This window comes from Mauremys mutica, chromosome 2, assembly GCF_020497125.1.
Source record: "Mauremys mutica isolate MM-2020 ecotype Southern chromosome 2, ASM2049712v1, whole genome shotgun sequence".
NCBI classification, from domain to species: Eukaryota; Metazoa; Chordata; order Testudines; family Geoemydidae; genus Mauremys; species Mauremys mutica.
This window is the reverse complement of record NC_059073.1, coordinates 282,265,719-282,280,259: the sequence shown is the minus strand read 5'-3', so window position 1 is coordinate 282,280,259 and position 14,541 is coordinate 282,265,719. Positions and strand designations below refer to the sequence as shown.

The following is a 14,541-nucleotide window of genomic DNA, read 5'->3' as shown; positions in this document are numbered from 1 at the left end:
TAAAAAAGAGAAACTGAAAACTCATACAGATGCATCCTGACATATCAGCTAAGTTTATGTCAGGATTCCATTGAACATGGAATTCAAACAGACAGATGAAAGGAGAAATAGAACCCTAGCTGTCCGTGGGGCAAGGAGTTGAATTTCCAAAGGAATTTGATGCAGCTTTTTATGCAATCTAGCTGTGTAGTTGTAGTTGCCATTTTGTTACATTCTCACACCATTAACAAATTAGTAGCATGACAGTGATATGATAGAGCTGATATCCTTTATCTGTCCCATACAACCTTCTGTTTCCTGCTCCTTTTTTGGTAGTGCTCAGCTGAAGATGTCATAAGAATGGCCATACTAGGTCAGACCAAAGGTCCATCCAGCCCGTTATCCTGTCTGCCAACAGTGGCCAATGCCAGGTGCTCCAGAGGGAGTGAACCTAATAGGTAATGATCAAGTGATCTATCTCCTGCCATCCATCTCCACCTCTGACAAACAGAGGCTAGGGACACCATTCCTTACCCATCCTGGCTAATAGCCTTTAATGGACTTAATTTCCAAAAATTTGTCTAGTTCTCTTTTAAACCCTGTTATTGTCCTAGCCTTCACAACCTCCTCAGGAAAGGAGTTCCACAGGTTGACTGTGCGCTGTGTGAAGAAAAACTTCCTTTTATTTGTTTTAAACCTGCTGCCCCTTGATTTCATTTGGTGGCCCCTAGTTCTTATATTATGGGAACAAGTAAATAACTTTTCCTTATTCACTTTCTCCATACCACTCATGATTTTATATACCTCTATCATACCCTCCCTTAGTGTCCTCTTTTCCAAGCTGAAAAGTCCTAGCCTCTTTAATCTTTCCTCATATGGGACCCATTCCAAACCCCTAATCATTTTAGTTGCCTTTCTCTGAATCTTTTCTAATGCCAGTATATCTTTTTTGAGATGAGGAGACCACATCTGTACGCAGTATTCAAAATGTCGGCATACCATGGATTTATATAAGGGCAACAAGATATTCTCCATCTTATTCTCTATCCCTTTTTTAATGATTCCTAACATCCTGTTTGCTTTTTGATTGCCACTGCACACTGCATGCACGTCTTCGGAGAACTATCCACGATGACTCCAAGATCTCTTTCCTGATTAGTTGTAGCTAAATTAGCCCCCATCATATTGTATGTACAGTTGGAGTTATTTTTTCCAATGTGCATTACTTTACATTTATCCACATTAAATTTCATTTGCCATTTTGTTGCCCAATCACTTAGTTTTGTGAGATCTTTTTGAAGTTCTTCACAGTCTGCTTTGGTCTTAACTATCTTGAGCAGTTTAGTATCGTCTGCAAACTTTGCCCCTTTCTCCAGATCATTTATGAATAAGTTGAATAGGATTGGTCCTAGGACTGACCCTTGGGGAAGACCACTAGTTACCCCTCTCCATTCTGAGAATTTACCATTTATTCCTACCTTTTGTTCTGTGTCTTTTAACCAGTTCTCAGTCCATGAAAGGATCTTCTCTCTTATCCCATGACAATTTACATAAGAGCCTTTGGTGAGGGACCTTGTCAAAGGCTTTCTGGAAATCTAAGTATACTATGTTCACTGGATCCCCCTTGTCCACACGTTTGTTGACCCCTTCAAAGAATTAATAGATTAGTAAGACATGATTTCCCTTAACAGAAACCACGTTGACTTTTGCCCAACAATTTATGTTCTTCCATATGTCTTACAATGTTATTCTTTACTATTGTTTCAACTAATTTGCCTGGTACTGACATTAGACTTACCGGTCTGTAATTGCCAGGATCACCTCTAGAGCCCTTTTTAAATATTGGCATTACATTAGCTAAGTTCCAGTCATTGGGTACAGAAGCTGATTTAAAGGACGGGTTACAAACCATAGTTAATAGTTACGCAATTTTCACATTTAAGTTCTTTCAGAACTCTTGGGTGAATGCCATCTGGTCCTGGTGACTTTTTACTGTTAAGTTTATCAATTAATTCCAAAACCTCCTGTAATGACACTTCAATCTGTGACAATTCCTCAGATTTGTCACTTACAAAGGACTGCTCAGGTTTGGGAATCTCCCTAACATCCTCAGCAGTGAAGACTGAAGCAAAGAATTCATTTAGTTTCTCCGCAATGACTTTATCATCTTTAAGTGCTCCTTTTGTATCTTGATCATCCAGGGGCCCACTGGTTGTTTAGCAGGCTTCCTTAAAAAACATTTTGTTATTACCTTTGGAGTTTTTGGCTAGCTGTTCTTCAAACTCCTTTTTGGCTTTTCTTATTACATTTTTTCACTTAATTTGGCAGTGTTTATACTCCTTTCTATTTACCTCACTGGGACCTGACTTCCACTTTTTAAAAGATGCCTTTTTATCTCTCACTGCTTCTTTTACACGGTTGTTAAGCCATGGTGGCTCTTTTTTAGTTCTTTTACTGTGTTTTTTAATGTGGGATATACATTTAAGTTGGGCCTCTATTATGGTGTCTTTGAAACGTGTCCATGCAGCTTGCAGGGATTTCATTCTAGTCACTGTAACTTTTAATTTCTGTTTAACCTCCTCATTTTTGCATCGTTCCCCTTTCTGAAATTAAATGCCACAGCGTTGGGCTGCTGAGGTGTTCTTCCCACCACAGGAATGTTAAATGTTGTTGTTATATTATGGTCACTATTTCCAAACGGTCCTGTTATAGTTACCTCTTGGACCAGATACTGCACTCCACTCAGGACTAAATCGAGAATTGCCTCTCCCCTTGTGGGTTCCTGTACCAGCTGCTCCAAGAAGCAGTCATTTAAAGTATCGAGAAATTTTGTCTCTGCATTTCATCCTGAGGTGACATGTACCCAGTCAATATGGGGATAATTAAAACCCCCCACTATTATTGATTTCTTTATTTTGATAGTCTCTCTAATCTCCCTTAGCATTTGATAGTCACTATCACTGTCCTGGTCAGGTGGTCGATAATAGATCCCTACAGTCATCTTCTTATTAGAGCATGGAAATACTACCCATAGAGATTCTATGAAACATGTGCATTACTTTAATATTTTTACTTAATTTAATTCTACATTTTTTTTCACATATAGTGCCACTCCCCCACCACCACCACGCAACCTGTTCTATCCTACCGATATATTTTGTACCCCGGAATGATTGTGTCCCATTGATTGTCCTCACTTCACCAGGTTTCTGTGATGCCTATTATATCAATATCCTCCTTTAACACGAGGCACTCTAGTTCACCCATCTTATTATTTAGACTTTTAGCATTTGTGTACAAGCACTTTAAAAACTTGTCACTGTTTATTTGTCTGCCCTTTTCTGATGTGTCAGATTCTTTTTTATGTGAATGTTTCTCATCTGATCTGGCCCATACTTTATCCTCTTCCATCCTCTCCTCCTGACTAGAACCTAGAGAATCTCTATCAATGGACTCTTCTCTAAGAAAAGTCTCTGTCCATTCCACGTGCTCCTCTGCAGCAATCGGCTTTTCCCCATCTCTTAGTTTAAAAACTGCTCTGCAACCTTTTTAATATTAAGTGCCAGCAGTCTGGATCTACTTTGGGTTAGGTGGAGCCCATGCTTCCTGTATAGGCTCCCCCTATCCCAAAAGTCCTCATTTGAGCAGTACCACTGGGTTTAGGAGCCTCTATTGACATTTAGTTCCATTGAACCAGCAAACTTAAGGAACCAAGCAATTCTCTAGAGCAGTGATTCTCAGCGTGTTTTGGTCAGTGACCAAAAACAGGGCCACAAAATCATCCCATGAACCCACCATCTTTCACAATCATTTGTGGCCATGTCAAAAGAAGAAACAATGGGAAGGTTTTGGTTCATACTGCTCTGGAATGGGAAGGTTTCTGGGAGTGGGTTAGTTCTGCTGTAGCGTGAACACTGGTATATTTGATTGTAAGCTTTACAAAGGAGTGACTGTCCATTACTCTATTTATACAGTGCCCAGCACAATAAGACACCGACGTTGGTTGGTCCTGGGCACTGCCATAATATATATGATTCATAATAATAAGATCCTTCTCTGTCCCCCATTCTTTCCTTCACCACAGCGCTGCTTCAAGAGACTGTGAAGCCAGCTCTACATCCCTTGAAGTGCTGCTTCCCTTGCTCTGGCGTTGAGCCTTGTGCAAGTGAGTAGCTGTTCTGAGATTGGGTGATGGGTAGGAGGGACAGGGAGCAAGGTGCTCCTTCCTTCCTTCCCAAGACCAGACTTTATCTGGTTCAGATTTTATTTTTTATCAAAGACCAATGCAGTGGGGTTGCCAACTCTTGCATTTTTATCACAAGCCTCAAAATTACCGTTTCATGTCTTAATTCTCCAGCTCCTGGAATCTTGGGATTGCCTGAGAATTAGATATTTCATTTGGGGAAAAAAAGGAAGTTTTTAAAAAAAATAATGATTTTAAAGCCAATCTCGTGATTTTAGGGGCCTGACTTATGAAATTTGCATGCTTGGGGTTGGCTATACTCTATTGGGCAACCGTCCATGACACAGTTCCAGTACATCCCTCCAGCTGAAAAAATCTGAAGTAGAGTTTCTCCATCACAAATGTAGCATGTTTCCTTCTGACAGAATGGCATAAAATGACACCATTCAGTTGCCTAGGTTGCCAAGTAATCTTGTGCTACATTTTTTCATTAATTAAAAAGAAACGCAATTTAACTCTTTGGTTTCCAACATTCCCCTACACTGTGTGCTGCTTTCACATTGCATCACTGTGCTAGTGCATGGCAGCAAGATAGTGTACTGAATAGTATATTTTCTGCATCTAATCTGAGTGAAATGCAAGAGAGTAAACCAGCATTGAGTGGAAAGTAAATAAGATTTAAAAAATATAAGGTGCTGTTAGTAATGAAGGGAAATGGGTTGGGGTTTTTAAGTGATTTGCTTTAACCCAATGATGTCCCTTTAAAGGACAACTGAACACAAAACAAAAAGGATTTTTGCTTGTGCCCTTTACTGTTCCTGTATTATGTTTAAAGATAAACTTAGCAAATCATTTACTTATTTTGACTTCATTATTTAGCATAGAAATATCAGGGATATTATGGGTTTAAGCCTCTGCTTTTGATTCTGTCCAGTGTGAACAGGCTGAGTCCCACCCTCATCCACAACAGAGCACACAGGCTTGGAGTTAGGACCTCATACTTCAAAGATATACTCACATACTCAAAGTTTTGCATTCTGAGTAGTTTCACTAAAATCATTGAGACTACTCAGAGCAAGTAAAGTTAAACATACATAAATATGTGCAGGATTGGGGCATTAGTATCTAAAATTGACTCCTTCCTGGGGTCTGCTTTGTTGGCAACTCAAAAGTAATAGGAATGCTGCAAAACGTCTGTTAGTCTATAAGGTGCCACGGGATTCTTTGCTGCTTCAAAAGTAATAGCTCAGTTTCCTTCTGGCTGGGAAAGCATTATCTAAATTGTATCTGCTCTTTGGGCTGCTCCTATTGTTTACCTGCAGGACATACTCTGGCTCAAAGAAACATGCCCACTCCTTTGTTTCTTTACAGTTCATCTTTGTTTTAAAGGTAATTGCTGCCACAAGAAACAATATTTTCTTTAGCCAGTAGAGGGAGATGTTGGCTTGACACAGAATTATTCATAATTATTGCATCACACCTACTATTAGAGCAGGGGTTGGCAACCTTTCAGAAGCGGTGTGCTGAGTCTTCATTTATTCACTCTAATTTAAGGTGTTGCATGCCATAATACATTTTAACATTTTAGAAGGTCTTTTTCTATAAGTCTATAATATATAACTAAACTATTGTTGTATGTAAAGTAAATAAGATTTAAAAAATTTAAGCTTCATTTAAAATTAAATTAAAATGCAGAGCCCCTCAGACCGGTGGCCAGGACCCGGCAGTGTGAGTGCCACTAAAATCAGCTCACGTGCCGCCTTTGGCATGTGTGCCATAGGTTGCCTACTCCTGTACTAGAGGAAGATTCTTAAACTGTTTCTGTTTTGACGTGATAGCAAACTTCATGTGGAACTTTGTGACTTAAGCTCACAAATAAAAAGTAAGTTATATATTGTGCTTCACTGAATAACTAATGAACATAAGAACGGCCATACTGGGTCAGACCAAAGGTCCATCCAGTCCAGTATCCTGTCTACCGACAGTGGCCAATGCCAGGTGGGAGTCAACCTAACAGGTAATGATTAAGTGATCTCTCTCCTGCCATCCATCTCCACCCTGTGAGAGAGGCTAGGGACACCATTCCTTACCCATCCTGGCTGATAGCTATTAATGGACTTAACCTCCATGAATTTATCTAGTTCTCTTTTAAACCCTGTTATAGTCCTAGCCTTCACAACCTACTCAGGAAAGGAGTTCCACAGGTTGACTGTGTGCTGTTTGAAGAATAACTTCCTTTTATTTGTTTTAAACTTGTCACCCAGTGATTTCATTTGGTGGCCCCTAGTTTTTATATTATGGGAACAAGTAAATAACTTTTCCTTATTCACTTTTTCCACACCACTCATGATTTTATATACCTTTATGATATCCCCCCTTAGTTTCCTCTTTTCCAAGCTGAAAAGTCCTAGCCTCTTTAATCTCTCTTCATATGGGACCCATTCCAAACCCTAATAATTTTAATTATGCCCTTTTCCGAACTTTTTCTAATGCCAGTATATCTTTTTTGAGATGAGGAGAGCACATCTGTATGCAGTATTCAAGATGTCAGCGTACCATGGATTTCTATAAGGGCAATAAGATATTTTCCATCTTATTCTCTATCCCTTTTTAAATGATTCCTAAAATCCTGTTTGCTTTTTTGACTGCCACTGCACACTGCATGGACATCTTCAGAGAACTATTCACAATGACTCCAAGATCTCTTTCCTGATTAGTTGTAGCTAAATTAGCCCCCATCATATTGTATGTATAGTTGGGGTTATTTTTTCCAATGTGCATGTTTGTTGACCCCTTCAAAGAACTCTAATAGATAAGTAAGACATGATTTCCCTTTATAGAAACCATGTTGACTTTTGCCCAACTATTTATGTTCTTCTGTGTCTGACAATTGTATTCTTTACTATTGTTTCAACTAATTTGCCTGGTACTGACATTAGACTTACCGGTTTGTAATTGCCGGGATCACCTCTAGAGCTCTTTTTAAATATTGGTGTTACATTAGCTATCTTCCATTCATTGGGTAGTGATTCATAATCTATATGAAAGATCAGTCTGTGTTTGCCTGTTAGAGCCAGGACCAGCTCTACCATTTTTGCTGCCCCGAGCAAAAAAAAACAACAACAACAAAAAAACGCTCAGACTGCTGCCACCCGAACTGCCGAAGCAGAAAAAAAAAAAAGCCACCCAGACTCTGCCACCCCAGAAATGGACAGAATGCTGCCTCTTAGCATGTGCGGCCCCAGGCACGTGCTTACTCCACTGGCATCTAGAGCCAGCCCTGGTTAGAGCTATCTGACCATTTTTCATCAAAAATTAATTTTGAAGAAAATGTCTTTGTCAAAGACAAAAAAGTGAAGAACATGTTCATTTTTGAAGAATTTTCCAGTTTTTCATTGCAAAATCAGAAACCAAAGTCCATTTTTTAAATCCAGAAACATTTTCTAAAACTCCAAATGTTTTTCAAAAGCCAAATATTTTTCAATTTTTGGATTTCAGGTTTTCCTTTAAGAAATATTTGTTTGAAATTTAGAAAAAAAAATTCTAAATTTTCCACAAAATATAATTGGCATATTTGCAGCACCTGTGCTGCTTTCTGGTGATCCTTTTAGAATAGCTCTGATTGCTTAGGAAAAAACAGGGGCACATTTTTGGAGAAAAGGGTGTGGGGTGGAAGGTAGACAACAACTGATCGATTGGCTCCCCTAAACATACACATTTTGCTTATATCAGCTGCTTGTTTTGAACATGTTAACATGTCCAAAACTTGCCACCATATTTCCCTTAAAAAAATGTTTAGGGTGGCAGAAAATGTCTTTTTATTTTATCTAATTTTTAAATTAGATAAAATAAAACAGGTGGCCCTATTTTATTTATCTGATTTTTCCACTTTTTAAGTGGTTTCAGTTAATATTGTTTTATTATTTATTTGTTTGTGTTGCTGTAGTGCCTAGGTGACATTGTCATGGACCAGACTCCATTGTGTTCGGCATTGTACAAACACAGAACAAAAAGCTTGTCTCTGCCCCAGAGACTTTACAATGTAAGTAGAGCTTACAAGTCTAAGGGTACGTCTACACTTACCTGCCGGTTCAGTGCGGAGAGTTCGACTTTTTGGAGTTCGAACTATCGCGTCTGATCTAGACGCGATAGTTCGAACTCCGGAAGCGCCGCGGTCGACTCCGGTACTCCACCTCAGCAGAAGGAGTTGGCGGAGTCGACGGGGGAGCCGCGGAGTTCGACCCCGCCGCGTGTGGACGGGTGAGTTGTTCGAATTAGGGTACTTCGAATTCAGCTACGCTATTCACGTAGCTGAATTTGCGTACCCTAATTCGAACCCCCTTCTTAGTGTAGACCAGGCCTAAGTAACTGCCTTCAGTTATGTTCTTTCATTAACAGTTTTATGACTGAATATTCTGTATGTGCTGAAGTAATGTTCAGAAAGGAAGACACACTCAAATAGCATGTACCTTTTTATAGGGAAAGTTTATGAAACACGGGGAAGTTGATTTATGGGACGGGACCCTGGACTTGGGAGACGTGGTTCTGTTCTCAGCTCCACCACTGACCTACTCTGTAGCCTTGGGCAAATCATTTCCATTTTTGTGTTTGCCTTGCACCTTTTATTCATGTTGGCTATTTACAAGTAAAATAAGTAAATATTTGACTTTAGTGTTTCCTATCTATTTGGGTTAGTTGGAACAAAAGAGCTCATTTCATTATAAAAAATAAACAAATAATATTATTTTGGTGGGATGGGGGTAATTTCCCAATTTTTAAAGAAAAATGAATTAAAGATACGTCCTTTTCCACTTGCTCCCAGCATTTCACCTGAGGTATTGTAACACCACATTTTTTGCTTTCACAGGAAAAATGATAGATTAATTTAACATTTATAGCAGTGCGGCTCAAAAAAGCCTTGCTCTGGTATAAGGAACCAGATTCACCCTGAAGGCAATAAAAGAGAGGGACAATCAAGTCATTGCTGGGGGGATGATGTTAGTGTGTGCATGTAAAATGCTAGTCAGCAAACCTCCTTAAATTTAGCATCGCAACTTGCTACACCCACAATCCAGCATTTCCCATTAACTAAGGTTGCTAGCTCTATCCTTATTTGCTTCATCATGTTACAAAATGCATGTAAAACTGTATAAGTGTATCATCTTGGGAAAACATTTTAACTGCAATGTATACATGTCATTGACATTATTTTTAGCAATAATTTTTCATGTATGATCCTGAATGAGTTTCCACTAAGATGGAGTCTCACCTGAGATCCCATGTGATTGTCGTTGAGAAGGAGGGATCTTGTGGAGGTTGCAGATGGGGAGCAAGAAGACTGAGGAATAGGAGTTGAGCAGTTTCCAGGAGAGACATTCATTTGGAGCAGGAACTGGAGGCAGCATTGGTAGCCTGATGGCAGAGCACATAGTTGGGTAAATGAGAGTTGGGGGATAAGACGTGGGATGGGGTAAAATAGGAAGCAGGCTTCCAGAGGCAGTCTGTTTTGTTAAAGCACCAATAAATATGTACCAAAGCAATAGGAATCTCAAATGCACACACGTAATTTTCAGCACAAATACATATCACAATGATAAAAAAGCCAGCATCAGCATAACAGTGCTACATCTTAGACCAAAGCAGGATATAGCCAAGGCAGTGATGCCTAGTGGCTAGAGCACTAGACTGACATTCAGGAGACCTGGTTTCCATTCCCCGCTCTGCCACTGGCCTGCTTGGTGACGTTGGGCAAGTCACTTAACTTCCCTGTTCCTTAGTTTCCCATCTGTAAAATGGGCATAACGATCCTTCCATTGTAAAGTGCTTTGCAATCTATGAAAAGTGCTATATGTTGTCATTCCCTTCTTCTGTAGGAAAGAGCAATAAACCTGCTTGGCCTGGCCTGATGCCTTATCATGGTTCCTCATGAACATGGGATAAAATCTTTAAAAGCATCTAAATCCCATTTTCAGAGGGGAGTTAGACACTTAGGAGCCTAAATTCCATTGACTTTCAGTCAGGGCTTGTCTGTATGGGAAAGTTATACCACTATAATAGATGGTGAGAATTTAAATGGCTTTAGCTATACCAGTAAAGTATATCTCCCTGTGTGGTTGCTCTTGTTCCTGTACAAGACTGCCCTTTTTCTGATTTATCTTTCTGTTGCTTTGGAAGTGGCTTAAGCTAAGCTGCAAAAAGCCACTCTTATTCTAAAATAAGAGTGTCCACTGCCCGCTGACATTCCAAGTCTCTGTGCCCAACCCAATCCTCTCCCCTCTACCAGGTTGATCACTCTCCATGTGTTCCAATCAAATTCCTCCTCTCCCCTCAATCCCATCTTCCCGCTTAAAGCAGCACAACCATTCATTTCTCTCCCCCATCCCCACTTCCCCCTCACAGCTGCTCCACCATTCTCTCCTCTCCTTCATCCCACCTATCCCTTCTCATATGCTGCACCATTCCCTCCTCTCCCTGTCCCATCTTCCCCCTCAGAGCTCCTCCACCATTCATTCCTATCCTCCATCCCGTCTTCCTGCTCCAACTGCTCCACTATTCAATTCTCTCATACCTTACCATCTTCCCCTTCAGAGCTGCTCCACCATTCACTCCTCTCCTCCATTCCATCTTCCCCCCACAGCTCCTCCACCATTCACTTCTCTCCCCCTCCCATCATCCCTCCTCACAACGGCCCCAGCATTCACTCCTCTCCTCCATCCCACCATCCTCCTCACAGCTGATCCACCATTTCTTCTTCTCCTATCCTCCTTCCCCCGCACAGCCCCTCCACCATTCCCTCCTCTCCAACACCCCATCTTCCCCCTCACATCTATTCCATCATTCACTCCTCTGCCTCGTCACATCTTCCCCCTCACAGCTGCTCCACCGTTCACTCCTCTCCTCTGTCTCATCTTCTCTCTCACACCTGAACAATTATTCCTTCCTCTTCTCCATCCCACCTTCCCTATCACAGCTGCTCCACCCCACATTCGTCTCCACCTCCCATCTTCCCCCTCACAGCTACTCCGTCATTCACTCCTCTTCTCCATCCCATCTTCCCCATCACAGGTCCTGTACCCCGCATTCTTCTCCCCCTCCCATATTTCCCATCACATCTGCTCCACCATTCATTCCTTTATTTCATTCCACATTCCCTATTATATCTGCTCCACCATTCCCTCCTCTCCTCCATTCCATCTTTCCCCTCAGAGCAGATCCATCATTAACTTCTTTCTCTGTTCCCCTTCCACCTTACAGCAGCTCCACCATTCATTCCTCCCCTCATCCCCATTTCCCACCTAACAGCTGCTCCACCATTCACTTCTCTCCCTCCCTCCCTTCCATCTTCCCCTCGTAGCTGCTCCACCATTCTCTCACTCCTCCATCCCATCATCCCCATCACACTGGCTCCACCATTCACTCTTCCCTGCATCACAGCTTCCATCTCACAGCTCCATCACCATTCTCTCCTCTCACCCGTCCCATCTTCCCCCTCACAACAGTTCTACCATTCAGTCCTCTCCCTCATGTCCCATATTCCCCCTCACAACTGCTTCACCATTCACTTTTCTCGCCTTCCCATCATCCCTCTCACAACGGCTCCAGCATTGATTCCCTCCCCCTCCCATCCTCACCTTTCAGTTGCTCCACCATTCATACCTTCCCGCTCAAAGCTTCTCCATTATTCACTCCTCTCCCTCATGTCCCAGCTTCTCCCTCACATCTACGTCACCATTACTTCCACTCGCCCATCCCATCTTACCCCTCACAGCTCCTCCACCATTCTCTACTGTCCACGTCCCACCTTCCCTCTCACAGGTCCCCCACCATTCACTCCTCTCCCCCATCCCACCTTTCCCATTGCACTGGCTACACCATTCATGCCTCCCTCAATTCCCTCTTCCACCACACAGCTCCCCCACTATTTCCTCCTCTCCCCATCCCACCTTCCCTCTCACAGCTCCCCCACCATTCCCTCCTCCCCGTCTGACCTTCCCTCTCACAGCTTCCCCTCCATTCCCTCCCCCCATCCCACCTTCCTCTCACATCTCCCCCACCATTCCCTCCTCCCCATCCCACCTTCCCTCTCACAGCTCCCCCACCATTCCCTCCTCCCCATCCCATCTTCCCCCTCACATCTCCCCCACCATTCCCTCCTCCCCCGTCCCATCTTCCCCCTCACATCTCCCCCACCATTCCCTCCTCCCCTGTTCCATCTTCCCCCTCACATCTCCCCCACCATTCCCTCCTCCCCGTCTGACCTTTCCTCTCACAGCTCCCCCTCCATTCCCTCCCCCCTTCCCACCTTCCTCTCACAGCTCCCCCACCATTCCCTCCTCCCCATCTCATCTTCCCTCTCACAGCTCCCCCACCATTCCCTCCTCCCCGTCCCATCTTCCCCCTCACAGCTCCCCCTCCATTCCCTCCTCCCCGTCCCATCTTCCCCCACCATTCCCTCCTCCCCTGTTCCATCCTCCCCCTCACAGCTCCCCCACCATTCCCTCCTCCCCCATCCCATCTTCTCCCTCCATTCCCTCCTCCCCTGTTCCATCTTCCCCCTCACATCTCCCCCACCATTCCCTCCTCCCCATCTCATCTTCCCCCTCACATCTCCCCCACCATTCCATCCTCCCCCGTCCCACCTTCCCTCTCACAGCTCCCCCACCCGTCACGGCTTCCCCCTCTATCCCGCTTCTCCTAATACTCGCTCCACCATCCCGCACGGCTGCCCTGAGCTGATTTACCCACTGAGAAGCGGCCGGTGGCCAGCAGGGGGCGCTGCCCGGTAGCGCTGGCGCTGGGGGACGCGCTCCCGGAGTCCGGCGCTAGCAGGTAGCGGGCAGAGAGCGCGGGGCGGGCGGGGCGGCGCCTGCTAACGCCTCCCCTGGGCTGGACGGGCGGGGAGCTGCGCGTCCCCACACAGGCTGGCAGGGCGCGGATAAATCATGCAGCCTCGGGAGTGGGCGCCGTCCGGGATGGGGAGGAATCGCTCCAGGGGGAAAGAGCCGCCGCAATGAGCTGGAGTTTCCACCGCTGGGGAGTTCCTGAACCGGGAGTCCCGCTCTGTGGAGACAATGCGGTGACGCTGGGTTAGCAGGAACTAGTAAATAGAGCCAGTAAGTGTCTCTCTTTGCTTTGTTCGTTGTTAGGGGAGAAAAAGTCCTGTTCTGGATGGGGCCGAGGAGGAGAAAGCTGCGGGGGGGCTGATCCTTCCCTGCCCTGGGGCCCCGCTTCCCTTGTGGTGAATGGTTCCGACACGAGAGTTAGGAGACCCCGTGAGCCCCCTGCTGCCCGCCCCTCTGCTCTGCCCTTCGCCCGCTCAGCGCTGGGCTGTAGCGTTAGGGTGACCAGACTGCAAGTGTGACGGGGAAGAAAGAGAAGTTGGATCAGCAGAGCTGGTGCTGGGGTGTGAGAGCCGCCGCTTTGCCGCTGACGGGTGACTTTTTATTCAGTCATCGTCGGATTTACTTCTAGATCGAAAAGCACCATCCCGATAAAGAAAATCAGAACAATGTTTTCGATAATGTGATGTCGGACCCAGCTGGTCAGAAATTAAATAGCAAATTTGAAGGGGGGGAAACCCACAGTGATTTAGATTTAAAAGTATAGATTTAAGGGGCCGGTGTGTGTGTGTGTATAGATCGTATTCGTTATAAGAATAAACATCGTGTTTATCTTATTTGTCAAAACATAACCTAGGATATCACGTGTATTGTGGTAGCAGCCTTCACCCCAAAGCAGTTTGCAAAACACTCATATTTAAAAAGGTTTGGAAGATACCGGTCCGAATTGAGATCTCCACTTGACTAACGATAATATTAAAATGAAAGCATGGGGCGATCTGGAGGACTCCTGCCCGTGGTGATCATGGTTTTATCAGGACATCTGTGAGGGTGGCAGTGACATACGGGGTGGGGGGGGCACCGTTTGAGAGAAGGAAAGGAGAAGTAAAGCAAAATTTGTGCAACCGAAATGTGGCTGCAATGGGAATAAATCGGATTTTTCTTGGAGATTTGGGTGGGGGGCGGTGGATTTGAGCTTTTAAAAACACATAAACACGCACAGAGCAACAGGTCTGGTTTTGCTTCGAAAGATCGAATAAAGGTGATTTGTGGTGCTTGACCTTAACCTTTCCTTTTGAGTTTGGTGGTGTTGGGGGTGGAGTGGGGTGTTAGCCAAGAGAGGAGAGGTGTGTTAAGAACTAGGGAATGCAATTCCTCTCACCACTTTGGCAATGAGTAACTCTCCCGAAAGACAGGGCACCTAGTGGACTAAACACTGGGTGCGATCCAAAGAGGATTTATCAGTACTAAAAATAAACAAGTCCACGGATGTGTCCAATAGGCTCGTGTCCTGTTTCAACCTTTTCAGGGCCGATTTGC

At 44.0% G+C, this 14,541-nt stretch overlaps 1 long non-coding RNA gene across 6 annotated transcripts in view; it reads right to left on the bottom strand.

The window, feature by feature from the left end:
• Positions 1 to 12,019, bottom strand: part of LOC123362851 — a 109,952-nt gene extending 97,933 nt beyond the window's left edge. For all 6 annotated transcript variants that reach the window (XR_006576602.1, XR_006576603.1, XR_006576601.1 and 3 more), the window contains exons 1-2: positions 11,794 to 12,019; positions 9,432 to 9,574 (exon numbers count right to left, since the gene is read on the bottom strand). This is a non-coding gene — a long non-coding RNA (uncharacterized LOC123362851). The remainder of the gene's footprint in view (positions 1 to 9,431; positions 9,575 to 11,793) is intronic.
• Positions 12,020 to 14,541: the final 2,522 nt, after the last annotated feature.